The following is a 27,826-nucleotide window of genomic DNA, read 5'->3' as shown; positions in this document are numbered from 1 at the left end:
TCTTTCTGAAGGACTTTTAAAACACAACTGCAAAATCAAACCTCGAATTGCTGTAAATAAAAATACAATCTTGCATTAATAATTAAGTTTCTGTGATTCGGGCTTATTTCGGGCTCATTTGATTATCACGGAGCTCAGTCCGGGCCTAAATGCTAAGACATATTTCGGACTCGGGTCGGGCCTCACATTGTAAATTCACGGGCCGGGCCCAGGCTGAACATTCCGACCCGTGCAGATCTCTGCTCTGTACCCGCACACATTCCTTCCTAGTCCAGAAAATCTCCTCCCCTCCGCATCGTCAATAATGGTATATTTGTTCCTCGTATATTTGCTTATTATTGTAAGAGAAGTGCAAACGAGAACTCTAAACTTTGTTCGTTCTCTGGGGTAATGTGAGTAATGCAAATGAAGAAAGGTATGCGTAATATACAAATGTCAGGAAAAACTTGATATCAATTTGAATAGACCTTTTACGTAATGTTTATTTTAAAAATAATAAACTTACGCAAATATATCGAGGCATCTGAAATTTAATGTTAAATAGTGGCGAGTGAGCCAGAAGGGGCGTGCACTATTCAGTTAGTCAAAGAACTCATATATGTAGCTTGAAAACTACTACTATTTAAACCAATATTGAATTAGACAAATTTGTAAAAAGTAGGATAACTATAGTTGGAAATAGTATGTGTATTTTTTTAGGAGGAACCCCAGAAGTGCATTCTCGATATAATAATAATAATAATAATAATAATAATAATAATAATAATAATAATAATAATAATAATAATAATCTTCCTTACTTCAATCATAGGTTTAAGCGCAAGAAGGAAATTTTAAAACTTTTCTCTCCCCTGGGAAAGCAGTTTTATAATTTGATAAGGTCTCTTCTTCGTAACTGCATCTATCCTTGGTCGGGCCGCGGTGGCTCAGTGGTAGAGCGTTCACCTCTAATGCATGGCGTCTTTAGTTCGATCTTAGCTCGCACCAATTGAACTTAGTGGTGGACAAACGCCGTGTGCGGGGATTTTCTCGGGGTTCTCCCGTTTCCTCCCACTTTCTTCATTCCACCATTTCATTCATTTCTCATAATCACCGTCTCCTTTAGCCTAACCGGCATAATCGTGGGACGTAAAACTCAAAGATTTCATTTCAATTTTTCATTTACCTTCCATGGTTTTCATACTGCGGGCACTGGAGTTTCCGAACTATATCATGGCGGCCATTTTGAAACTGGTGCTCCATATGAAACATCTTTTAGTACAGCGTTACTTAGTTTTCCAAGACCTTTCGAACGAGGTATTACTCGACCCATGTTCCCATTTGACATTTCAGAGTTACCCTCCGTTACCCCCATTTACGGGCGGCGGAGAGGGGTACTTTTGGCGGAATTGGTTTTCCCCCTTAGCAACATATAACGTGTACTTCAAACATTTCTTCTATGTTTTATCATTTTTCAGATATTTCCGTGGATTGATTAAAATGGCCCACCCTGTATCTATCTATCTATCTATCTATCTATCTATCTATCTATATATATATATATATATATATATATATATATATATATATATATACATATAGATAGATAGATAGATAGATAGATAGATAGATAGATAGATAGATAGATAGATAGATAGATATGTTGGTGCACCAGTAAGCTCACAAGAGTACAGATTAATTCATTCTTGATTTTAATCTACAGAACAAATGCTTTTTATGAAAGCAAGGGGTCTGCTACACATAGATGGCTAAGTGAGGTAAATAAAATTTAAACTTCAAATGGAACTTGGGTGGCTCACCGACAATGGCTCATTTAACACGTTTGATAACAGCGCCGGTAATAGCAGATTTATAAACGTAATAGATAGAGCCTGTGTAGGTAAATGGGTACCGCGTGAGACTGTCATTCTAAGGGTCTGGGGTTCGAGTCTTGGCCTAAACTGTGTTAATTTTTTTTTCAAGGAATTCAACACTAAATGATGTTCGCGTTTGATACTGAAAGAGATTTATCCTATAAAGGAAGAAAACCCAAGATGGGGGCAGTGGGTAAGACGGAAACTGTTTATCCTTAAGTGTTAAAATTTAATTTATTCCCATATCTTTTGCTCTTTCCTTTCCCTCTTTCCTTCTTTTCTCATTTTGTTTAGCTATCCGTACTTTTTCGGTTTCTGCATGAAGCGTATTATTGTTTTCGTTTTCTTTGCATTAATTCCTATCTCTTTGAACTTAATGTGAATGGAATTTCTGCAGATTTATCTCGTGGTTGTTTCTCTAAATGATGCTCTCAGATAGTAATACTTTTCCCTCCGAGTGGAGGAATATCCTGGCGTGTTATGTTTTCGGGCACGTATTTGCTGTCATGTTGGTTGTCCAACTATCAGACATCGAGTGAAACTATTCTGCTACTGGAAAAAGCTATCATTTCTTATGTATCCAACCTCGAGTTTCTACTGTCGCTGACTGTACATCAAGAATTTCTGTGGCCCACTGAACATCTCATTAAGTTTGTCGTCAATATTGTCAGTTACGAGCAAAGATACAACAGAAGCAACGGATAATTACCATGAATAACGAACACAGAAAAACGCGATCTAATAAATATTGATTTTAAGCAAATGGACATATCTGCAACAGTTTATTTTATACATATAGTTATTTTAGTTCTGGGTCTGAATCTAAGGCCTAAAATATTCAAAACAGGAGTCCGAATCCGAACTACAAAATTTCGGATCTGGATCCAGGAACCGGATATTCGGATACGGATCCAAGATCAAAAATTTCGGATTCGGATTCAAGATCCGCATTTTTGGATCGAGATCCAAGATAACGAATTTCGGATCCGGATCCAGGAACTGGATATCCGGATCCGAATCCGTGGTCCGGATCTTACACGATTTTTATGCGGATCTTATAGGATTTATATATCCTGGGGGAACTGAGCCAGAGCATGTGTGCAAGTGAGATTAGTGAGCGTGAGCCCGAGCGATCCCCCTGCAAAATGGCCATATATATATATATATATATATATATATATATATATATATATATATATATATATATATATATATATATATATATGTATGTATACAGTAGCGGGCTTGGAATAAAAGGTAGGGTGGGCGAAGCCTCAAAACAAATACTTTGTGGTTACTGCTACTACTACTACTACCAAGATATTGTTATTATTTGATTATTAAGTTAATTGCTAAAAAAAATCGCGACCGCAGTCAGAGAAACTTATCATACTAACACATTTTGTGTTAAATTCCTTTATTGTGGTAATATATTCTTCGTACGTAGACAACATTGTTAGTGCATTTAGTCTGTCTTCTCTCATCCAGTTCCTTAGACAAATTTTCACCCTTTTTAACGTATTGAAACAACGTTCTGATTCTGCTATAGCTAGAGGTGTTGTCAACACTATGCCCACTAGTTTTAAGTTTGGACCTTAAATGTATCTGTTAAGTCATTGTCACGCAGAAATAGTAATAAATCACTGGTGTTATTAATTACACAAATAATATCGTTGCTGTATGCGTCTGATAGTTCGGATTTCAGTTTTTCTTTGTTCAGCATCGGAATAGGAACAAGATACATCTGTTAAGTCATTTTCCAGGAATGAATGTTTAAAAGTGGAAAAAGTTCTGAGGATTAACCTATTGAAAACGAGCGTAATACTTTCCAACAACACGCTTACTTTATTCATGGTTGCACAACCTTACGAAAATACAGGGGAGAAAATAGCACAAAACATACTAAGAAGATGCACGTCTAAATTGAATGGTGGACTCGCGGTTGATTTTTGATACCTTCAGCAGAAGACAGACAAGATAGCAAGGTCAAGGTAAGTAATACATGGAAAAACTGATTTGAAGGCGTTAGATATATTGTTTTTGGTTCAGAGGGAAATTGTAGCAACATAGCAACAATACTAGCAGGATAACTTAATATACATCCATTTTTCTATGTTAATACAAAAATGATGGGAGGGCGGAGCCCATTGGGCCCCTTATGACGGGCCGCTTCTGTATATATATATATATATATATATATATATATATATATATATATATATATATATATATTTACATCAGCTAATGCTTATGACAACAAACACTATTCGAAGCTTTCTTGCACCCACTGGAAAACGTGAAGTATATTAATATTTATTTGCATATATTGTTATTGTAGACTGTTCCCATAATGCCCACCGACTTCGATTTTACAAAATTTGAGAAATAAATTACACTTTTTATTTAGTGGTCAATTTGAACGCAATTTGCTATACTACCATTAAGAAACCCATATACATCATATTACGAATCAATCATTATGGAACAATCTCATGTGTGACACGCAGCAGTGGTACCAATCTTTAAAAGTTTCATTTACAACTTTTTTCCTTTTTCTTTTTTAACTGATTTTGTGAGTAATGGTGCATTCAGTATAAACGTACAACAAGATATTATCTCTCTCTCTCTCTCTCTCTCTCTCTCTCTCTGTGTGTGTGTGTGTGTGTGTGTGTTTGTGAGTGTGTGTGTGTGTTTTGTTTCTAGTTTCCGGCGTAAGCATGTGGATACTACCAGGTATACTTTCGTGTGTACATATGCTAGTGTGTGTGTGTGTGTGTGGCGCGGGTATATGAAGTATTAATTGGGATCGCGTAGTGGAACTTATCGATATTAGTACGTACATACAAACGGCTGTTACTTCCCACGATAGCTTTGGACGAATGCGAATTTTTAAATTCTGCTTTTTGCAATAAATAAGTAGAGTGATTCCTCTCGAGGGAGTTCCCCTAAATGGTAGCCCCTACCATGTCCAATTCAATCACAAATTGCCGCAATCGTTTGTACATTGTTTGTACAGAAATGTGCATTCCAAATTTTCGTTTGTAAACTATTAGGGGCGCCGCCAGAGCGAAAACAAATTGGGGGCTGTCTAACTGGTAGCCCCCACCAACATGTCCTATTCAATCACAAATTGTCACAATCGTTTATACTTCGTTTGTAAAAAAATGTGCAGGCGAAATTTTCGTTTGTACACAATTAGGGGCGCCGCCAGAACAGAAAAAAATGGGGGCTGTCTAAGTGGTAGACCACACCAACATGTTATATTCAATCACAAATTGTCCCAATCGTTTGTATTTCGTTTGTACAGAAATGTGCAGGCAAAATTTTCGTTTGTAAACAATTAGGGTCGCCGCCAGAACAGAAAAAAATGTGACTGTCTAAGTGGTAGCTCCCCCACCACGACCAATTCAATCACAAGTTGTCGCATTCGTTTGTGCATCGTTTGAATAGAAATGTGTAGGCGAAATGTTTGTTTGAACAAACTTAGGAGCGCCGCAAGAACGAAACAAAGTGGGGGCTGTCTAAGTGCTAGTCCCCCCCCCATCATGTCCAATTGAATCACAAATTGTCGCAATCGTCTGTACTTCGTTTGTACAGAAATGTGCAGGCGAAATGTATGTTTGTACAAAATTAGGGTCGCCGCCAGAACGAAAAAAAGTGGGGGACTGTCTAACTGGTAGCACCCCACCAAAATGTCCTATTCAATCACAAATTATCGCAATCGTTTATACAGAAATGTGCAGGCGAAATTTTCGTTTGTACACAATTAGGGGCGCCGCCAGAACATAAAAAAATGGAAGCTGGCTAAGTGGTAGCCCCCCACCATGTCCAATTCAAGCACAACTTTTCGCAATCGTTTGTAGTTCGTTTGTACAGAAATGTGCAGGCGAAATGTTTATTTGTGCACAATTAGGGGCACCGCCAGAACGAAAACAAAGTGGGAAAGCTGTCTACATGGAAGCCCCCTACCATGCGTAATTAAATCACAAATTGTCGCAATCCTATGTACGTCGTTCGAACAGAAATGTGCAGGTGAAACTTTTGTTTGTAGAAAATTAGGGGTGCCGCCAGAACGAAAACAAAGTGGGGGCTGTCTAAGTTGTAGCCCACCACCATGTCCAATTTAAGCACAAATTGTCGCAATCGTTTCTACATCGTTTGTCCAGAAATGTGCAGGCGAAATGTTTGTTGCACAAAATTAGGGGCGACGCCAGAAGGAAAAAAAAGTGGGGGCTGTCAAAGTGGTACCCCCCACCATGTCAAATTGAATCACAAATTGTCGCAATCGTTTGTACAGAAATGTGCAGGCGAAATGTATGTTCGCACACAATTTGCGGCGCCGCCAGAACGAAAACAAATTGGGGGCTGTGTAAGTGGTAGAATCCCACCAACATGTCCTATTCAGTCACAAATTGTTGCAATCGTTTGTACTTCGTTTGTAAAAAATGTGCGGGCCAAATTTTTGTTTGCACACAATTAGGGGCGCCGCCAGAACAGAAAAAAATGGGGGCTGTCTAAGTGGTAGCTACCCCACCATGTGCAATTCAATCATAAATTGTCGAATTCGCTTGTGCATTATTTGTACAGAAATGTGCAGGCGAAATGTTTGTTTGAACAAAATTAGGGGCGCCGCCAGAACGAAAACAAAGTGGAGGCTGTCTGATCGGTAGCCCCCCAGCATGTCCAATTCAATCACAAATTGTCGCAATCGTTTGTACTTCGTTTGTACAGAAATGTGCAGGCTAAATTTTTGTTAGTAGACAATTATGGACGCCGCCAGAACGAAAACAAAGTAGAGTGCTTTCTAAGTAATACCCCCCACCATGTCCAATTCAATCACAAATGGTCGCAATCGTTTGTACTTCGTTTGTACAGAAATGAACAGGCGAAATATTTATTTGTACACAATTAGGAGCGCCGCCAGAATGAAAACAAAGTGGGGCTGTCTAAGTGGTAGCCCCCGACCATGTCCAATTCAATCACAAATTGTCGCAATCGTTTGTACGTCGTTTGTACAGAAATGTGCAGGAAAATTTTCGTTTGTACACAATTAGGGGCGCCGCCAGAACAAAAACAAAGTGGGGGGCTGTCTTAAGTGGTAGCCCCCACACCATGTGCAGTTGAATCGCAAATTATCGCAATCGTGTGTACTACTTTTGTACAGAAATGTGCAGGCGAAATGTTTGTTTGTACACAATTAAGGGCGCCGCCACAAGGAAAACAAATTGAGGGCTCTCTAAGTAGTAGCTTGCCACCAACATGTCCAATTGAATCACAAATTGTCACAATCGTTTGTACGTCGTTTGTACAAAAATGTGCAGGCCAAATTTTTGTTTGTACACAATTAGGGGCGCCGCCAGAACATAAAAAATTGGGGGCTGTCTAAGTGGTAGCCCGCCCACCATGTGCAATTCAATCACAAATTGTCGCATTCGTTTGTGCATCGTTTGTACAGAAATGTGCAGGCGAAATGTTTGTTTGAACAAAATTAGGGGCGCCGCCAGAACGAAAACAAAGTGGAGGCTGTCTGATTTGTAGCCCCCCCACCATGTCCAATTGAATCACATATTGTCGCAATCGTTTGTAGTGGCATTGTACAGAAATGTGGAGGCTTAATTTTTGTTTGTAGACATTTATGGACGCCGCCAGAACAAAAACAAAGTAGAGTGCTTTCTAAGTAATACCCCACACCATGTCAATTGAATCTCAAATTGTCGCAATCGTTTGTACTTCGTTTGCATAGAAATGAGCAGGCGAAATGTTTTTTTGTACACAATTAGGAGCGCCGCCAGAACGAAAACAAAGTGGGGCTGTCTAAGTGGTAGCCCCCGACCATGTCCAATTCAATCACAAATTGTCGAATTCGTTTGTACGTCATTTGTACAGAAATGTGCAGGAAAATTTTCGTTTGTACACAATTAGGGGCGCCGCCAGAAAAAACAAAGTGAGGGGCTGTCTTAAGTGGTAGCTCCCCCACCATGTCCAGTTGAATCGCATATTGTCGCAATCGTGTGTACTACGTTTGTACAGAAATGTGCAGGCTAAATTTTTGTTTGTAGACAATTATGGACGCCGCCAGAACGAAAACAAAGTAGAGTGCTTTCTAAGTAATACCCCACACCATGTCAATTGAATCTCAAATTGTCGCAATCGTTTGTACTTCGTTTGCACAGAAATGAGCAGGCGAAATGTTTTTTTGTACACAATTAGGAGCGCCGCCAGAACGAAAACAAAGTGGGGCTGTCTAAGTGGTAGCCCCCGACCATGTCCAATTCAAATTGTCGAATTCGTTTGTACGTCATTTGTACAGAAATGTGCAGGAAAATTTTCGTTTGTACACAATTAGGGGCGCCGCCAGAAAAAAACAAAGTGAGGGGCTGTCTTAAGTGGTAGCTCCCCCACCATGTCCAGTTGAATCGCATATTGTCGCAATCGTGTGTACTACGTTTGTACAGAAATGTGCAGGCTAAATTTTTGTTTGTAGACAATTATGGACGCCGCCAGAACGAAAACAAAGTAGAGTGCTTTCTAAGTAATACCCCCCACCATGTCCAATTCAATCACAAATTGTCGCAATCGTTTGTACGTCGTTTGTACAGAAATGTGAGGCTTAATTTTTGTTTGTAGACATTTATGGACACCGCGAGAACGAAACAAAGTAGAGTGCTTTCTAAGTAATACCCCCCACCATGTCCAATTGAATCTCAAATTGTCGTAATCGTTTGTACTTCGTTTGTACAGAAATGAGCAGGCGAAATGTTTGTTTGTACACAATTAGGGGCGCCGCCAGAACATAAAAAAATTGGGGGCTGTCTAAGTGGTAGCCCGCCCACCATGTGCAATTCAATCACAAATTGTCGCATTCGTTTGTGCATCGTTTGTACAGAAATGTGCAGGCGAAATGTTTGTTTGAACAAAATTAGGGGCGCCGCCAGAACGAAAACAAAGTGGAGGCTGTCTGATTGGTAGCCCCCCCACCATGTCCAATTGAATCACAAATTGTCGCAATCGTTTGTACTTCGTTTGTACAGAAATGAGCAGGGGAAATGTTTGTTTGTACACAATTAGGAGCGCCGCCAGAACGAAAGCAAACTGGGGCTGTCTAAGTGGTAGCCCCCGACCATGTCCAATTCAATCACAAATTGTCGCAATCGTTTTACGTCATTTGTACAGAAATGTGCAGGAAATTGTTCGTTTGTACACAATTAGGGGCGCCGCCAGAACAAAAACAAAGTGGGGGGCTGTCTTAAGTAGTAGCCCCCCACCATGTCCAGTTCAATCGCATATTGTCGCAATCGTGTGTACTACGTTTGTACAGAAATGTGCAGGCGAAATGTTTGTTTGTACACAATTAGGGGCGCCGCCAGAACGAAAACAAACTGGGGGCTCTCTAAGTGGTAGCTTCCCACCAACATGTCCAATTGAATCACAAATTGTCGCAATCGTTTGTACTTCGTTTGTACAGAAATGTGCAGGGGAAATGTTTGTTTGTACACAATTAAAATCTCCGCCAGAACGAAACAAAGTGGGGGCTGTCTAAGTGGTAGCCCCCGACCATATCCAACTCAATCACAAATTGTCGCAATCGTTTGTACGTCGTTTGTACAGAAATGTACAGGCGAAATTTTATATTGTGCACAATTAGAGGCGACGCCAGAAAGAAATTAATGTGGTGTCTGTCTAAATGGTACTCCGTCCATCATGTCCAATTCAATGACAAATTGTCGTAATCGTTTGTACATCGTCTGTACAGAAATATGCAGGCGTAATTTTCGTTTGTACACAACTAATGGCGCCGCCAGAACGAAAACAAAGTGGTGTTGTCTAAATGGTAGCCCCCACCATATCCAATTCAATCATAAATTATATCAATCGCTTGTACAACATTTGCACAGAAATGTGCATGCGAAAATTTCGTTTGTACTCTATTAGGGGCGCCGCCAGCACGAAAACAATGTTGGGGACTGTATAAAAGTACAAACATTAAAAAAATGTGTCACATTTATGGAGTATTTTTCTAACAGGACTTTGTTCACACTATTGTGTGGTTTGGTATGTTCACACTATGGTGTGGTTCATTGTATTGATCTTATTCTAACGATGATGGAATTAAATGTTTTTTTTATGTTTATATTTATACTTACAATCATTATTGCTGAGTTAGTTTATCACTCGTTGGCTCTTATTATTAATCTTATTCATTATTTCTTACGTGAGCTGAATCCATATGAGAAAAATTTATTTTTTTTCTTTCTATCTTGCGCAGAAACCATTATTCTCATCTTGTACAGGAAATTGATAAGTGGAAGATATAACAAATTCACATAGTAGACTGTTAAAGGGAAATTTATAACACAGTATTTTGTTTTATTTGATCATCTTCATTAAACTCATTTTGCAAAAACTATAGAATGCATGGTGAAGTATTTTGGTGCATTCAGCATTCTGATTTACGAGTAGAGTTGCTAACTGGCCGGTATTTGCTGTGATTTTGATTAAGGCTGGTGACCGGTAAAAACTTCTTATTAGCCCCCTTCTGACCGGTATTTTGGAATCTGCAATCCAGAATATAACATTGAACATCGAAATTTTTGAACAGTGCCTTTACAAACACAAATTTCCGTTGTATTTTACATTATCGATATTTGGTTTAATGTATGGCAGTTTTTTTTATTTATTTAACATAACAAATTTCATAACACTTATATTTTATTGTAAAAGAAATTTATACATTTATTGAGAGTAGAAAATGACTTTTTAAAGCAATTTCATTTGTTTGAAGTGCAAGTTTATAGAGTAAATTTCATTTTATGAATCAACTATTGTTACACAAAGATTAATATCCAGCATTATTCATCTGCTTCGATAATTCTAAACAAGTGGCAATTGCTGGTAAATACAATAACGAACAATACAGTCTTCAGTTTCTCATTTGTACAGATAATTTTGAGGGTGTGCCGGTAATTTTGTTTTCCTGAGTTGGAAACCTATTTACGACGTTTTGTTTCAACTCTGCTACGTAGTGGCTCCGTACTGACACTCCGCATGCAAATAAGTATGTAAGGCTACAATAAGCCCTGGTTTCTTAAAATTTGTTCCGGTGTGTAGACGTTTCCTTCTTGTCCTGTTTTTTTCTTTATTATTATTTTTAATTACATATCAAAACTTCTGAAAAGATAATAAAATCGACTTATTCCTTTTGCTTTCAATTCCGACAATACTATAGGAACAATTTCATTCTAATCTTTATTATTATTCCAATCGCTGCTTCCCCGGATATAACATGCAATGTTTAAATCCTCCTAAGTAGCACTCTTATCACTGAAAGTAAGAATGAACTGTATACCCCGAGGTGGCAACAAATTCTTGTGACGTTGCAGACCAGCCCCGAAAACACATTTTTTTTCTGCTTGAGAAAAACAATTATGCAAATTGCTTTCTTTTAGTTCGCATTTTAGGTTAACAAAAATAAATCAGTCTATTGACATTTGGAAACAACTTCATAAATCTGGATTTTTTTTTCTTTATAGACATGTAGAGCATGTAAAGGTGGTATGTGTAATAATATTGAAAACATAATTTTTGCCTAAATATTGTATGTTCACTGATTGCGTTTATATTGCATAACAGCTTCTGGCTTCTATAATAATTTTTAGCACTGTTCATTAAGTATGGACTATATTAATACATTATTTTAAGTTGTATAACTAGTGCGATACTGTAGTAAAATTCGAAAGATAAAATTAATAAAAAAATGCAATATTTACTACTAATTTGTAAGATGTCCCGTTTTTTCTGTTTTCAAAAGGTATGGTAGCCTTAAAGTATGCTAAACCATACAAAATAAATTGTACTGTAAATTGTACCCCTCTGATAGTGCTCTCAAACGGGTCGGGTTGTCGGGTCGGGTCAGTCGGGTTAGCTCGTGTCGGGTCACTCGGGTCGGGTCGTCACATTCTTCACTTATTTTCTATACGGAATACTATAAGGAGCTTTGTTGTAGAATTCAATTCGAAGTTGGTGAATGAATGATAATTGTGACTAATTGAAGGTGAAATAGTAATAAAATTTTAATTTAAAGCCTATATTAACTAATTGGCATTGTAATCATTGTAATATTACTACTGACTTTTTCCCTTTCTGCGTTTCTATGTCAAGTTAAATGTCACATTAAGTGAAATTGAAAGGAAATATCTAGTTAACGTCCCACGTTATGCACCAACGCTAAGAGAGACAGTGATGATGAGAAATAACTGAAGTGGTTGAATGAAGAAAGTGGGAGGAAATGGGAGAACAACGAGAAAACCCATGCACATGGTGTTTGTCCACCAGAAAACTTACTTGGTACGAGCTGGAGTCAATACCCATGGACCTTCGGGTCAAACATCTGCCTTTTGGTAGAACACATTATTATTATTATTATTATTATTATTATTATTATTATTATTATTATTATTATTATTATTATTATTATTATTATTATTATTATTATTATAACTTTAAGAGTGCCCAAGAAAGTTCCGCCGCCTTTTCACCAACAACTTCGAACATTGGTATGTAACCTAAGACGTACCTGGAATATCAAAAATCGTCTCCATCAGCCTCGACGACCTTCTGCCGACGTTGTGGAAGGCTATGGATTCCATCGCAGTCGAACTTGGTGGGACGTTAAGTGAAGAAGGTATCAAATGCATATTGAACCTCGACTAGCGATTTGAATTGGCGTTCTCTAAGGTGATTGCCCAAGGAATGGAACAGGTGATAATCGGACGGTACAATATCCGTGGAGTATGGCGGATCCAATAGTGTTTTCCATCCAAGGCGTAGAATGATGTACTGGGTCATTTTAGCCACGTGGGGCTTAGCGTTGCTTTGTAACAGGAGCACCCCTTTGCGATTCAGAACTGCTGGATCCAGACAGTACACAGTGACAGTACACAGTTGCATTGATGATCTGACCAGCTGGTAGCAGTTCCCGATGGACGATGCCTCGAGCAGTCCACAAAATGCACAGGAGAACCTTATTCTGGTGTAGTGCTGGCTTGGGCTGTTTTTGAACCGGTTCATGGGATGCTAACCAAGAATGACGGCGCCGTGGAGCTTCGTACAGGACCCACTTCCCATCACATGTCAACACCCTGTCCAGAAATTGCTTCTTCCTCAGACGAGACACAAAAGAAACACAGGTGTCTGCTCGCGTTGCTTTCTGGCTCCAAGTCAAATCATGTAGGGCCCATCAACTCAACTTGCAGTGCTTTCCAAGTTGATGGTGGTGGTGCCGAATGGTTTCTCCACTCACAGTAAAATTTAGTAGCAGTTCCTCGCATGTCTGTCTTCGCCTCAATTGCTGCCTCAAGATCTTTATTTTGAACATCTGTTTGTCTTCCGGCACGTGGTGCGTCTTCGAGTGTTTCCTCACCGTCCTTAAACCGTCATACCACTGCACTCTCCGCGTAGTCACGACACCCTCACCAAAGGCCTGTCATATCTTCCGCCCCGCGGAGCAGCAATTTGAACTCATACAACAAACAAGACCTTATGACGCTCTGTGAAGGTCCCATGTTCACTCAGTTTTTACGCACGTTCACGGTGTATCTGAACAGCCACAACCAAGTAGTATGTTGGATATACTTACTAGTGTTGCTCACGAGACCAGGTTTGGGGCATTCTCGTCTCGAAAATGTGTCGTGAAGGTAGTCTCGTCTCGAAAAGTGCATATGTTTCTATTGAAAGAGCTGTCTCATCTCGTACCCCTTCATGAAAATTCTATCTCGTCTCGGCTCGTCCAACAACTGACCTTCACCTTATATCCATTCGCATTCAAATCACGGTGTGAGGGCCAATTGAACACAGACCTCCACAAAGAGACAGAAGTTTCTTGGTCATCTTCAGATTATTATTATTATTATTATTATTATTATTATTATTATTATTATTATTATTATTATTATTATTATTATTATTATTGCTGCGGTAGTGATTTGACTTTCTCCGCAATAAAATACTTGCTAATTTTATATAACGTTGCAAATATCTTCTAGATAAATTAATCAAGAAAAAATAAAAGGTAATTCCCTACAGAGTGATATTTCAATGCAATTTGTTCCTTATGATTGTATCAGACAGCAACGCTGTTTTTAAATAGAAAAATCTGAATGTTATCGTGATGAAATTCTTTTTGTTACACAGCAAAAAATATTAAAAGAAGTTCTATATACATTCCTTACTAGAAAATAATGTTGTCTTCAGAACTTTTATTCTTTTAGTCTTCAGAACTCAGTCAAATTTTATTTTGACTTTCGAAGTTGATTGCATAATTTTTAACCTTGGGAATTTGGATGTGGAGTAAAATAAAGAAGGTTAGCAGGGTAGAGAGGAAAACGAATTAGGAAATGCTGAAAAAATGCAAGAGACGAGAGCAATATTAGACGATATAAGGAACCGAAAAAATGGACGGATCACAAGTTTCGATCTTGCTAAGGGATTGCATTCTGAGAGATGTAGTAAAGAGAGTATAATCAGGAGAGCGAGAGCGTGTAAGAAGGTTGCAATTGATATATTGTAATAAGGAGGGTGGTACTTTATGTTGGGTTGCGAGGCAGATATTAGCGGGAAATCGCAAAAATGGAAGCTTCTTACCTAGTTCACGGAAACTGGCCTTTCATTAATGGCAGAACACTGAGGAGGAGGAGGAGAATGTTTATACTACAAATAAAAAAAGCCGAAACAATGGTTTATGCATAAGAATTGGTCAGCATTTTTTTCCTGGTGGCAGTTTTGTAAGGTTCTAGCTCTCTTAAACTGGTTAGATTGTAAGGTCAGGTCACCCGGGTCGGTTGTCGGGTTAGGTCACCTCGGGTTGGTTCACTCGGGTCACTTTGGGTCGGGCCAATCGGGTCAGCTCTGGTCGGGTTGTCGGGTCGGGTCAGTCAATTCGGGTCACGGGTTGGGTCGGGTCGGTCTTCAACACATATAATTTCCACGAAAATTACAATATACCACGGTTTATACCTCATTGGACTTCCAATAAATCATTTTCAATGATGTGTACACTATGTCACCATTTTTGTATGAGGGAATTTCTAGAGGGATTTTGTGGGAATTTGATGGAGTGTAGAATCCTGTGTGTGTGTGTGTGTGTGTGTGTGTGTGTGTGTGATACCTTACAGGATACAAGATGTCGAGGAAGTGTGTAAATAAACCGGACAATTTCTGTTATGTATGTGGCGAGCTGATATTGAAATCACAACGTCGATGTTTTACTCCACTTGTGAGGAAGTGTTATCAGTTATACTTTGGTTGCTGTGTAGGAGACCAGGATAAGAACTGGGTTCCTCACTACATTTGTTGTACTTGCGTGAAACGTCTGACTGGGTGGGCAAATGGTGGACAAAACATGAACTTCTCAGTACCGATGATCTGGAGGGAACGAAAAGATCATTCTTCAAACTGCTACTTTTGTATGACACAGATAAAAGAAATAAGCAGTAAATCTAACCACACAGCACAGTACCCTAATTTGCCATGAGCAATTAGGCCAGTTCCACACAGTGCAGAATTACCTGTACCAGCACCACCTGCTCATCTTATAGTAAATGAGGGTTACGTACTTGAGGCAACTATTGAAGTTCCAAATGAAGATGATGATCCTACTTATGTAGGAAGCACATCTACATTGGATCCCCATCTGATAACTCCGGGTGAACTAAATGACCTCGTACGGGATTTAAAACTCTCCAAGACACAGACAGAAGTTCTTGATTCTAAACTTAAGGCTAGAATCTTCTCCATCGTGACACTAAAGTGTGTATTTTTCGAAACCTTCATACAGAGTTTCAAAACTATTATTCTCAAGAAAATGATTTAGTGTATTGTAATAATGTCTGTGCTGTGATGGATACACTTGGACATGCACATATAAGTACAGAGTGGAGATTGCTTATTGACTCTTCGAAAACTAGTTTTAAGGCTGTCCTTTTGCACAATGGCAAAAATTTCCTTCAGTGCCTTTGGCTTATGCAACTAATATGAAGGAAACCTATGAAAACATCGAAATAGTGTTAGAAAAAATTCAGTATGAGAAATACAAGTGGACCGTTTGCTGTGATTTACAAGTCATTTCTTTGTTAGTGGGGTTGCAGCTTGGTTATACGAAATATTGTTGTGTCCTCTGCGAATGGGATAGCAGGAACAAAGCGGAACATTACATCAAGAAGGAATGGCCAACGCATTTATTAACCCTGTAATACACAGATAAACAAAGCTTACGTGAATACAAAGGTGGGGTGCCAGCGCACCCCATGTAATTAAACGCTACTAAAATTATAATAAACGAACTTAAATATATTTATTTTACTTCATCAGTTACAAGAATACACAATAGGAGTTTGTATGTATTTTTGAACAGACACAGCTATTCCTTACTGCACGAAATGCAGATTTCCTTTTTGTGCTCAGTACAAACAGCCTCTTTGCATCTGAAACAAAAAGATTTAGTTTTTCTGTCCTTATTCCTAGGGTACGTTCGACATCGTGGTTGCTCTGGAAGAGTAGATGTTGAATCAATTACAGGTGGCAGTTCTTTTTGAATTCCAAGGATAGTTCTGATACCAATAGACAAATTAGTCGGAAGATTCTTCTTGAGGCGCTCTAGCATGTAGGGTCTAGCTAACTGCAACCCAAGTTTTTGTTTTATTAGAAACTCCGAACGGGTGGTTGAGAATTCCATTTATGACCGTTTCTTCCTAATATAGAGACTCCCCTTATAGCTGGATAATTTTCAATGTTACCCACAGTGTCACTCGTGTCACTTCTACTAATTTCATCATCGACTTCCGATTATACTTCAATATTGTCATCGGAGTCTCTGAAATTAAGTTCAGAACCATTATATTCTTCTAATGTATTCAGTACAAAGTCCGTAAACTTGCTTGAACCTACACACACTTTCGTCATCATGCAACTAAACAAATATGCATGCAAAGTATCTAAAACTAATTTCGGCAAAATTTAAATTTCACATAAGTAAATACACAGGTGGGGTGCTGGAGAACCCCACCCCTTCAATATATTCTCTTTTAAAACGAGACAATTTGCTTCACACTCACCACCGTGAACGTCATACTCGAAAATGAGAATACACAGAAGCACCAACCAATGTGCTTGAGAACAGAGCCACAATGCCGATGAATATAACATCTGGGGTGCTCCAGCACCCCTCTGTGTATTCCAGGGTTAACTTCTGGACAGAAGAATGCTGTTTATTCCTCACTGGTGAGCCCTGATTAGATAATTCTACCTCCTCTTCACATAAAGTTGGGGCTCTTCAAAAACTTTGTTAGGGCAATGGACAAAAGTAATGCAGGATCTTGTTACCTCAAGGAAAACATTCCTCGGGTTAGTGACACTAGGGATTTTTGTAGACCCCCAAATAAGATGTTTGATTCGTGACCAAAATTTTGAGGATCTCTTAACTCTGGTTGAGAAAGCAGCTTGGTGTCCATTTAAATGTTTCGCAGAGAATTTTTTAGGAAACAAGAAAGCCCCAAATTACCGTGAAATTGTGAGAGATTTCCGGCAATCATTCAATGAAATGGATTGCAACATGTCCCTTAAAGTTCACTTTCTAGACTCCCACCTGCATTTCTTTCCTGAAAACCTTGGTGCTGTTAGTGATGAGTATGGGGAACATTTTCATCAGGACATTTCCTCCATGAAGAAGAGATACCAGTGACAGTGAAGTTCAAAAATGCTAGCTGATTACTGTTGGACACTTAAAGGAGATGTTCCAGAAACCAAACACAGAAGAAAGTCGACAAGTAAAACATATTAGTTGAAGTAAGTAAGTGTCCATTTATTAAGAAGATACCACTCACTTCGTTTGTATTATTTATTAAGTAGATATAAAATTGTGACACGGTGTACACATCATTGAAAATGTGTTTTATTTCAAATCCAATAAGATATAAACCGGGCTTATATTGTAATTTTCGTGGAAGTTATATGTGATTTTATCTGCACTAATGAATATTGTAAAATGAACAGTACACATAGCATATTTTTATATAAATATGTTTATTTCTCTAGATAGAATAATGCTATTCTTATGAAACTTAGAGGGCTTACTAAGTATAAATCAAGCTAACATACAATATAATTTGTGCGTTTATATACCTAAGGTACCCAAGCTACAAGTATGAAAATGGTTTTTAAAAAAAGAAAAAAAGAAAAAGAAAAGAAATTTGAGGGGAAATTTTCCGAAAACACCTCTATCACGGGAAAACTGAGGGTGATTGAGAAAACCTGATTGCAGATTCGAATTCCACGTGAAAAGTTCTATCAGAATCAGGTATTTTCTTCCGTGTGCCAGAGAAAAATAATTTTTTTTCGACTAGTGTAATAGGTACCATTTTCAAACTCAGCAACCGTTATTCAAACCGGTTAACGTTGATCGCAGATATTAAAAATATTCACATCCGTGTATTATTTAATACAAACGAAAATGTTACCTGCACACTTCTGCACAAACGATGTATAAACGATCGCGTCAATTTGTGGTTCAATCGAACATGGTGGGGCTTGCACTTAGACAACTCCCCTTTTTTTCGTTCTGTCCACGCACCTGATAGCGTAGAAAAAAATTTCGCCTGCGCATTACTGCTCAAACGATAAACAAACAATTTAGATAATTTTCTTTTGAATCGGACGTAGGGAGGTGCTACCAATTAGGCAGCCTATACTTTGTTATCGTTTTGGAGCGCCCGCAATTGTGTACAAACGAAAATTTCACCTGCAAATTTCTGTACAAAACCGTAACAAACAAGTGCGACAGTTTGTGGTTGAATTCGACATGGTGGGAGGGCTATCAGTTAGAGAGCCCATATTTTATTATCGTTTTGGCGAGGCCACATTTATGTGCAAACGAAAATTTCAGCTGCACTTTTATGTACAAAGGCGTACAAACAAGTGCGACAGTTTGTGGTTGATTTGAACATGGTGGGAGGGCTACCATTTAGACAGCCCCCCACTTTGTTTTCCTTCTGGCGGTGCCCCTAATTGTGTACAAACGAAAATCTCGCCTGCATATTTCTGTATAACTATTTTCAAACGATTGCGACAATTTCTGGTTCAATTGCACATGGTGCGGAGCTACCATTTAGACAGCCACCCACTTTGTTTTCGCCCTGGCGGCGCCCCTAATTATGTACAAACGAAAATTTCGCAAGCACGTTTCTGTACAAACGATTTAGAAACGATTCCGACAATTTGTGATTGAATTGTACATGGTGGGGGGCTATCACTTAAACAGCCCCCACTTTGTTTTCGTTCTGGCGGCGCCCTTAATTATGTGCAAACGAAAATTTAGCCTGAAAGTTTATGTACAAACGATATAGAAACGATTGTGACAATTTGTGATTGAATTGCAAATGGGAGGGGGGGCTACCATTTAGACAGCCCTCTCATTGTTTTCGTTCTGGCGGCGCCCCTAATTGTGCACAAACGAAAATATTGCCTGCACATTTGTGTACAAATGATGTACAAACGATTGCGACGATTTGTGCTTGAATTGGACATGGTGGTGGGGCTACACTGAGAAAAAAAAATGTAGGTGGCATACTTAAAAACGTAGGTTACATTCGTAATTCCTGTAGTTTCTGGACTTAACGTACAACCGTATATAGCATCCTGCAGCAAACGTATAGCTAAAAAAGTATGTATTATACGTACTGTCTACATAAGTGCAATGACGTCATTCGTGTGACGTCATCTACAGTAACAAGTATATACGGAGGTAATATCTAGCTTTGTGACGTCAGGATCGTATGTAGCATGTGGGTTAATAATGACGACACTCACTGACTATCAGGACGGATCGTAATTTCAAGAAGTATGCAATATACGTTCTGTACGTGTGTTTCTTGCGTTCAACCCCGATACAGCATCTATATTGTACTTGTGCCCCGTACGTACGACTAGATACAATGTACGTATAGTACCTATGTATTATACAGATTTTCCTTATGTCGCACACAGCTTGTCCCGATACAGCATACAGAATATCCGTATGCACCATACAGAGTGCACATATGCAGCTTACAGACTGTCTGCATGCGGCATATAGATTACACGTATGTCGCGTACAGGCTGGCCATATGTAATGTATGGATTGGATGTATGTAGCTTATAGATTGTCCATATGAAATATACGGATTTTACCTGTATCGCATACGTATTGCCTTGTTGTAATATATGAATTGGACATATTCAGGATCTAGATTGTACGTATAGTGCACCATTATTGAAGTGCTGCAACATACTGAGAAATGCATGATACATTCTTACTGTAATGTTGCCACATATTGTTTTTCTCTGTATGGAAACAAAAATAGCTTAAAATATGGTTGATCTCCTTTGTGCCAATAATAATAAAATTAAAAATACTACATCTTTCAATCTTAGTTTGGAGCAGTGAAACTGTCCAGAAAAATGTATTTATCTGCAGGGTGTAAGCTTGGACTTCCTGCTAATTCTTTGGAAAGCTACTGCAAAGCCAAGTGTTGAAAAGTGGCACAAGAGTTAATTTTAAAATTATTGGCACAAAGGAGGGTAACCATATGTTAAACTATTTTAGTTTTCATACAGAGTAAATCAATATGTAACAACATTACTGTAAGAATTTATCATACCTTTTGCAATAACTTAGTTGCAGCACTTCAATAATAATGCAAAATGCACAGCCATGTACAATCCTATGTTCAAACTCAAAAAAGACTTACGTACAGTCATTTATTAAGCCGTTATCATCCATTGCTTGTACAGTCACGAAAGAAAATATTCTTCAGTTGACAAAATTTGTTTTCCTAAAAACTCAACAATAAATTAACCTATCAGAGTACCGACTTTGGCAGGTTGTCAAGTTATAACTATTCGAAGAATAACAACAAAAAAATCCAAATTAATTAATTTGTTGCCGACCTATTGGCAAAAGAAAATTTGTCAACTGTCATATACTTTCTTTTCCGTGTGTACTATATAACGACGACTTTACCTCATTCTTTTCCTTAATAATATCCTCTTCCAAAATGCACAAGTTGTTACCACAAGAGGCGTGAATAGGATTTTCCAGAAATAACTTCTCTGCACGTTTTAATTAACAGATAAGTTATTTTTAAATGACGCTATAATTAAAAACATGGTGTCAGCTGAAAACGTTTTCCCTCACAAGATGATTCCTAAACAGAACTCGCCATTAAAAATGCAACTTCAAGGAGACAGGGTAGCTACGCCAAATTTCCCAAGCCGATATCTAATAGTAAGTGGGGTACCAAGCGGGTTACTCTAGGGACCCCAGAGAGTGATATTTGGTGATACTACCGCAATTATAAGAATCAATTTATTCTCGATTTTTATATGTATCCTGCAACCCTTTGAGATATCAATTACATGATTAGATCAACGATGCGTTTCTTTAAAAAATACAAAAAAAAAAAACACTTCAAAATGTAAAAACTCCATTGTTAAACCTGTGTTTCAGATTTACGAACACAAAAGTATGAAATTGTATGAAGAACTGAATAGTGTTCAAATATACATAATATTTGACGTCAACAATGTTCATTTAACTTAAGTATGCTTCTAGACATCCAAAAAAATAATAGTTGGAGTAACCCTCTGCAATACTATGTTGAGAAATTAAAATAATACTTGGGGTCTCCAGAAGACTCCAGCTTGGTAAACAACTTTGACGACTTAGGCTTGGTACGTTAAGGGTTAAACTTACCGCTGTATTCGCTGTGTGACAACGTGGTGATAGCAGAGCAGAACTGACCCAACATTGACAACCAGAACGACTTTAACACAGCGAGACATCGAGAGGATGTTCTCTTCTAGTATGGTAAGCCATGCGTCTTACGATCCAATGCCACAGCTCATCAACTGTAGCTGGCGGAGTTCACAGGTATGAGAAGCTGTGCAGCCATCGACCAAACATATTTATCCTTCCCTGCTCTATACATTCTGCAAATTTGGACTTTCCTGGATGTATCCTCCTTAGTTCAACATTTTAAGTAACGAGCAGTGTAATAGTCTCATACATTATTTAAAGAAAGAGCGATGATTCTCAGAATTACTCGGAAGTTTCTAGTTTACAATTATATACATGTATATATATATATATATATATATATATATATATATATATATATATATATATATAGATAGATAGATATAGATATAGCTATATAGATAGATAGATGTACAATAATTTAAAACGGTTATATAAAAGTTTGCATTCAGAGCACAAAAAGAAGTATATCTCTCGGAACATTGATTTTAGCCAGATAATACCACTAGTAAACTCAACCACACTCAGTACCGTTAGTTGCTTGGTATTGTCTATGAGGCAAAGATCATCGTATCTCATTGCGTGTAGATTTTTGTATTTGTTTAACACTAAAAATTGTTTGTCGCTAATCGAACCCAGTAACATATATATACCGACAGGACGTACGTTAGTCACAAGGTTACATGAGTGAAACACTAAATTATTCGATTGACACTTGCGGCCTTGTCAACACTAGAGAAAGGTACAAAGTGATTAAATAAATACGAAACATAGTACATACAAAATATAGCGATGTATGAAGTCTCATTTTCATACGATTTGGAGAAACGATACATCTGAAGAGAGCAACATAAATGATATCTCTGGATAATTTGGATTAGTCCAGAATTCGAACAAAAATAATTTTGAAATTCGTTAAGTCCTCATTTTTTCTTTCTTTCTTCGGATTCTCAATAAAGTTGACTACTGAAAAGCTGAGTTACAGATTTTATGTTAAAACATATTCACTATACCATTGCCTTATTCACAGAACAATACATTAGTTATTAACGTATGACTGAAATAATAGTGCTTCGTGCAGATTTACTTTATCCAATCGGAATTGCACAATGATAAAAAAATGTTGCAAGGTATAATGTTCTTATTTACAGAGAAAAAGAGTTGAAAGGACTTAACGCTAACAAACATTTTCTTTAAACAGACATACATTTATTCTAATTTATGGAAGAAAGAAATAATTTGCGGAGCAGTATTTATTAAGATTACATATTTGTACAAAAGAATGTAAATACAATCGGGTCTGTCTTCAGAAAGGACGTGCTTTTAGCCACAAATTACACTGCTTCTTTTCGATGTCTTTCATGCAGAATCCTGGTTTTGTTTTGATGCATGAAATACCTGAAACAAAAATCCAAAAATATTTAAAATGTTACATTTTAAAATATTTAACATTTTTTAGATTAAATGGACAAAATCTGTTCGGTCAGGTATGGACTTTTGGGTTTCATGTAGAAAAATGATGAATTAAAAAAAAAGTGTTTGTTGATACTGAACAACTCGAAATGTATTACTATGCAAAAGTAAGTGGGTACCCACTGGCGTTCGAGGTACCATAGGGTACCTAATATTTCTGCATTTTTAGATATGTGGAAATATATGTCTCTAAAATGTAAAGAACTGATATCTGTTTAGTACAGAAAACCGCAACTCGGTAAGCCTTATGGATACCGAGGTATGGGAAAATAAAGGACAACACCATAGAAGTGTGAGTTTTGCGTACTAGATTGTGCAGTTTCGAAAACGTAATTACTGAGGGCTAACAACAACCTCAAAAGTAGTTTCAGTTCAATACACTTCACACACGTCCTTATGGGGGTTTTCGGGTACTATTTCATTCGCAGACCTTCCATTTCTAAACATTCTAAAATATATCTTAATAAACTTATAAAGAACGTTACAGGTGTGTGTTTACCGAAACCGCAAGTCGGTACGTTTAACAGTTACCGAAATATGGTGAAATAAATAGGAACACCATAGGTATGTGGGGCTTCCATACTTGACAGTAGTTTAGAAAATTAATGAAAATATGACTAATGGCTATCAAGATATTGTCAAATAAAGGGAGGACCTACACAGTTATGGGGTTTTCGTGTTAGGTGGTAAAATTTCCGAAACCGATCATGAAATCTGAATAAGCACCAGTAGCAATTTCATCCTAAAGTAACTGGGTATTTCCATGGGGTTTTAGAACATCATGGGTCTAAAAAGATTAAGTTTTAAAAGCTTTGGAAAATATAATTTGACATTTGTAAAGAGTATTAGAAAAGAGAATAGAGTTACCCAAAACTTCCAGCCAGTACATCTTACAGCTAGAGAGACACCGTGAAATAAAAGAGTATTGGATCTTGAAATTTCACAAAACAACTTTTGGTCTTAATAAAAGTTAAATAAGATGGTACTTATATGGGTTAAGTGAGTACCTCACACTCGTCAGGGCAATTCCGATCGAAAGATTAATTCAGCTCGAAGTTTTCTTCGGGTAAATCCAAGCGTGATAATTCCTAGCGTACAAAAAGAATGAAAATTCTTTGTCAATATCTAATATAGCAACCGAGATATAAATAATTATGTATTTTACGACGTCGTAAAAATGGGGACCCACATGGATTTGTACTGTTGAGTCTTTGCTGTAAGAAGAAGAAATTTCAGAAAACTACCGTATATACCCTAATAGACAATTAAATGGGTGGAGGCACGGTGGCTTAGTGGTAGAGTGCGTACCTTTGGTGTATTGGGTCCCTGGTTTGATCCGTGTCCAAGTCAGTTTGTAGTCGACATTGTATTCGTGGGTATTCTCGGGGTACTCCCGTTTCCTCCCACCTTTACACTCCATCAATTCTATCATCAACATTCACTTGGCTTAATTTCATTTTAAGATTAAATCGGCAGTTAAGTGTGATCGTATCTCTGTGGATTAAGAGAATAATCCAGTGTAGTTTCTGCAAAACATACTAGGTACACACCCCACCACTAAGTTACTGTGTCCTCACTGATTTAATTGTATATTAAGGTATATACAGTAGGTTTTTGAATTTCTTTCTTATAGCAAAGACCCAGAAGTACAAATCCTTAAAGATCTCTATTTTACGTCATAAAATAAATGACTCGTTATATTTTGGTTACTATATTAGATATTCACAGGGAATTTTCACTCTTTTACACAGCTCGATGAACCTTTGGAACTGCCTGAAGAAAACCTAGAACTAATCTTTCCATCGAAATTGTACTGAGGTACTCACTTAACCCATAGAAATACCATCTTATTTAATTTTGTTGGGACCAATAATTTTTCCGAAGTTTCAACATCTCATACTCTTTTATTTCACGGTGTTTCTCTACATGTTAGATGTACTAGCTGCAAGTTTTAGGTAAATACATATTTCTAATACTCTTTACAAATGTCAAGTTATATTTTCAAAAGCTTTTAAAATTTAATCTTGGTAGACTGTAAGATGTTCTAACACCCCATGGAAGTATCTAATTACCTGAAGATGGAATTGCTACTGGTGTTTATTAACTTTCCATGACCGGTTTCGGAAATTTTATCATCTAATACGAAAATCCCATACCTGTATTGCTCCTCTATTTATTTGACAATATCTTGATAGCCGTTATATTTGAATTCATTTTCCAAATTGTACCTTCAAGTATGCAAGCCCCACATACATATCGTGTCGCTCTTTATTTTCCCATATCTCGGTATCCGTAAGGCTTACCGAGTTGCAGTTTTCGGTAAACAAATATCAGTTCTTTACATTTTAGACACATGTATTTCCATATATCTAAAATGCAGAAATTAGGTACCGCATAGTACCCCTCTACCCCATTGGGGTACCCACTTACTTTTGAATACCAGGGCAAAAACACCAGTGGTCGTTACTTTAAGGTTGAAAACATACTCTTTTGTCTCTTCTGTGAGCACCGTGAATCGGTCGGAGCTGTACCATAGTTGGAAAGAGACACTGATCCTTCCTATATATGACCATGTAGTCAGAATTCAAAATCGAATAGCCGTTGAAGGAAAAACAATATTTTAAAATCCCTTGTATTGCACCGGTAGTAGTCATCTCAAAATCGAAATGTTCCAGTGGTAGTTAGGGTTTTGTACCAGTGTTCGTCACTCAAATAACTTGACATAATTTATTCAGAAACGCACTGTTTATCAGTTTAAAATTAAGAATAGAGTATAAAGTACTAATCTTAATAACTGTGCATCACTTTTGGCACTCAAGAAAGAAAATAAAAAAGTTTTTACATACTTTTTAAAGCAATTTCAGTAAGAAAAATGTTAACTGAATTCAAAAGTTAACTGTATATTATTTTAACGTTAAGAGTACAATATTAATTACTACGTTTAATAACTATAGTGACTTTAAGCACTCAAGAATGAAAATAAACATGTTTGTACATACATTTTTAATACAATTTGAGAAACAAAATAAGTTAACCGAATTCAAAACTTAATTATATATCACCTTAAGATTAAGAATGGACTATAAAATACTGAGGTTAATAATAATGCATTACTGAAGAATGAAAACAAAAATGTTTTTAACTACCTATATTGTATTTACATGTTGTTATTTCTCATTAACATGCTTTTTGATAACGCACGATATGGGCTAGGGGTACGCACGAAAAATGATTTGAGACTGTCACCTCTCGCATAGGTGTCGCGAAAGTTGTCTCGTCTCGAAAACTGTATCTGTTTCTATTGGAAGAGCTATGTCTCGTCTCGAATTTCGTAACAAAAATTCGTTACACATGCAGTTTTGTGTAAAAAGTGAAATGTATAAATACAGGAGAGAAAACATTGCAAACAAACATTATGTTAGTATGTTGAACATACTTTTTTGTATGTGGTGCAAAATATCTTCATCTATGGGGTTACTTTGCACCAAAGTTTATATGAAATGAAATCTTTGAGTTTTACGTTCCACGATTTTGCAGGGTATGCTAAAGGAGACTATAATCATGAGAATGAATGAAATAGTAGAATGAAAACTGTGAGAGAAAACGGGAAAACCCCGAGAAAACCACACACAGTGTTTGTCCAACACAAAGCCCATTTGGCACGTGCTGGGATCGATCCAGGAACTCCACGCAGGAGAGTTGAACGCTCCATCACTGAGCTACCACGTCCCCAAAAACACAACCTCAGAATATACTTCATATAGAGTAGAAATGAAATGAAATCTTTGAGTTTTACGTCCCACGTTTATGCCGGTTAGGCTAAAGGAGATGGTGATGATGAGTAATGAATGAAATGGTGGAATGAAGAAAGTGGGAGGAAACGGGACAACCCCGAGAAAACCCACGCACACGGTGTTTGTCCACCACAAAGTTCACTTGGCGGGGACTGGGATCGAACCCAGGACCCCAAGCACCAGAGGTGAACGCTCCACCACTGAGCCACCGCGACCCCTCATATAGAGTAGAAGTAACAAGATGTAAAAAAAAAAAAAAATGGCCCGTCTGGAGGACATGTAAGCTAAACACCAATACAATTGTTACAGATTTATTTACTTGCACTGTTTAGGCTGAACATCGCAACACCAATATCATTATGTCACATCCTTTCAAAAACTATGCTAACTGCAACGTAGACCTGCTTTGCTTCGTAATGTCCAAATAGTTGATTACTGTGCTCGAAAGCAGGCAAGTAGCATACAAATTTATGATGTTGAAGGCGTTATTTTTCACAGCTATGGAGAAAAGACATGAAAACGAAAAATAAAAAGAAATCTTTGTTTTACGTCCTACGGTTATGCTATGTATGCTGACAGTCACAAATGAGTATTGAAAATTGATGATCTTGGAATACGATTTGGTGGAATAATGAGGGGGGGGGATAGACATTGATTAAATATAAAATTGAAAAGAAATAAGGACCTGACGCTCAAATATTTATCTATCTGGCAGCCATGTTGATCCCTCTAAAATATCATGAAGTACTTGATTGATTCTAAACCCAATAATAGTAATAGTAATTATAACAATAAACACAGAATATACCTAGATATAATTTACGCACCTTGAAGTGTAGAAATTAATGATTGCAATCCTCAGC

The sequence above is a fragment of the Thermobia domestica genome, chromosome 6 (genome assembly GCF_964235325.1).
Source record: "Thermobia domestica chromosome 6, izTheDome1.hap1.1, whole genome shotgun sequence".
Lineage (NCBI taxonomy): Eukaryota > Metazoa > Arthropoda > Insecta > Zygentoma > Lepismatidae > Thermobia > Thermobia domestica.
This window is presented reverse-complemented; position numbering follows the sequence as displayed.